Source organism: Otolemur garnettii, unplaced genomic scaffold (genome assembly GCF_000181295.1).
Source record: "Otolemur garnettii isolate 467f Iridium unplaced genomic scaffold, OtoGar3 scaffold00020, whole genome shotgun sequence".
Lineage (NCBI taxonomy): Eukaryota > Metazoa > Chordata > Mammalia > Primates > Galagidae > Otolemur > Otolemur garnettii.
In genome coordinates this window covers 2,303,478-2,305,505 of record NW_003852415.1, presented here as the reverse complement: position 1 = coordinate 2,305,505, position 2,028 = coordinate 2,303,478, and the positions used below count along the sequence as shown (strand labels likewise).

Genomic DNA, 2,028 nt, shown 5'->3' with positions numbered 1-2,028 from the left:
CTTAAGCCACAGGCGCCGAGCCTGTGTCAGTATTCTATCCTTTTTCTGGCTCAGTAGTAACCCACAGGATGGATAGTTTTTTTATCCATTCACCAGGTGAAGGAAATTTGAGTTGTTTCCACTTTGGGAGATTTGGTGCTATAAGCATGTATATATGAGTTTTCTATTAACATTAAGTTTTCATTTTTCTGGCAATAAGAGTGGTATTGCCAGGCTGTTTAATAAGTTTTTCAGTTACCTATTGCTGCATAACAAATTACCCAAAACAGAACAGCAACTTAAAATGGCAATAAACATTTATGATCTCATATAGCTTCTGTGGGCCAGGAATATGGGAGTGATATTGCTTGAGCAGTTCAGTGTCAGGGTCTCCCAGGAAGTTACCATCAAGATGCTGGCCAGTGCTATAGTTGTCAAGCTTGACTGGGGAGTAAGGACTCAATTTCCAGATGGCTCATTCATATGGGGCTGGCTGTTGGCAGAAGGACTGTTCTTCCCCACATGAACCTTTTTGTAAGAATGAGTACCTTCATGACATGATAACTGGTTTCTCCCAGATCAAATGATCCAAGAAAGAAAGCAAAAAAGAAGCCATAATGTCTTTTATGACCTAGTCTCAGAAGCAACACTCACTTCTGCCACATTCCACTCATTTAAAGTCACCAAGTCCAGTCAACATTCAAGAACAGAAAAATTGAGCTCAACCCTTACAGAAGGCAGTGTCAAAGAATTTATGGGCACATTTTACAATCACAACATAAATACATGTCTAACTTTATGCCAAATGGTTATACTGAGAGTATTGAGAAACAAGCTCAGTTTCTCCTGCTAAATTCTGAGATATAGAGGGAAAAACACAGTGCTTTCCTATTCTCTACTTTCAGTGCAACACTATCACTCAACCCATCTGACGCCAGTTGTGGAGGAGTGGGGGATGTCCCCATACACCCAGTAAGCAATCCTGCAGTGGACACCAGCTAGGTGTCCTCTAACTCAATCCAATTATGCCACTGTCTACCTGGAGATAACAATAGGTATTCCACAGGTTGAGGACTCAGACCGCAAGGTTGCCCCCAACTTCTGATGCCAATCACAAGCCCCAAATGGTGTTACCTATATTTCTGATCAATTGGCTATAAATAGGAGTGTCCATGACTCCCTCCTTAAGTTCGATGAATTTGCTAGAGCAGGTTACAGAACTCAGGGAACCACTTAGTTATGTTTACCAGTTTATAATAAAGAATATTACAAAGACTACAGATAAAGCTATGCATGGGGGCAGTATGAGAGAAGACGCCCTCTCTGGGGGCACCACATTCCAGGAACCCTCACATGTTCAGCTATCCAGAAGCGCACCAAACCCAGTCCTTCTGGGTTTTTATGGAAGCGTCATTACATAGGCATGACTGATTAAACCATTGACCATTGATGGTCAACTTAACCTTCTTCAACTCCTCTCTGCTTCCTGGAGGTTGGGGGAAGGGAGCCTGGAAGTACTAACCCTCTAATTATGCCTTGGTCTTTCAAGTCCCCACATTCTGTGGCTACCTAGGAAATACTAACCACTAGTGTATTCATTAGGATACAAAAAACATTTTGGAGATTTCAAGAATTTTAGGAGTTGCATGTCAGAAAATGGGAGGAAGATGAAACACATATTTCACAATGCCAGTTATTCAAAGTGGTTGCACCATTTTGTATCCCCACCAGCAACATCTTCGTGTCCCTTGCAGCTATGCATTCTAGCCAGCACTTGGGTGTTCTCTCGATCTTTTTGTTTTTGTGTTTAGCCATTCTAACAGGTATCTAACCAACCACATGATACTTCATGTGGTTTTAATTTGCACTCCACTAATTACAAATAATGTTGAGCATCTTTTCATGTGCTTCTTTGCCACCCCTATATCTTTTTGGTGAAATATCTATTCAAATATTGTATCCATTGTGAAAAATAAGGACTGTTTTGTTTTCTTATCGAGTTTTAAGAATTCATTATATATATTTGAATACAAATTCTTTTTTTTTTTT

General features: G+C 40.3%; 1 protein-coding gene across 1 annotated transcript in view; it reads right to left on the bottom strand.

The window, feature by feature from the left end:
* The window catches only part of TTLL5 (tubulin tyrosine ligase like 5), a 308,822-nt gene that overhangs the window by 276,735 nt on the left and 30,059 nt on the right, over nt 1-2,028 (bottom strand). The window lies entirely within an intron of this gene.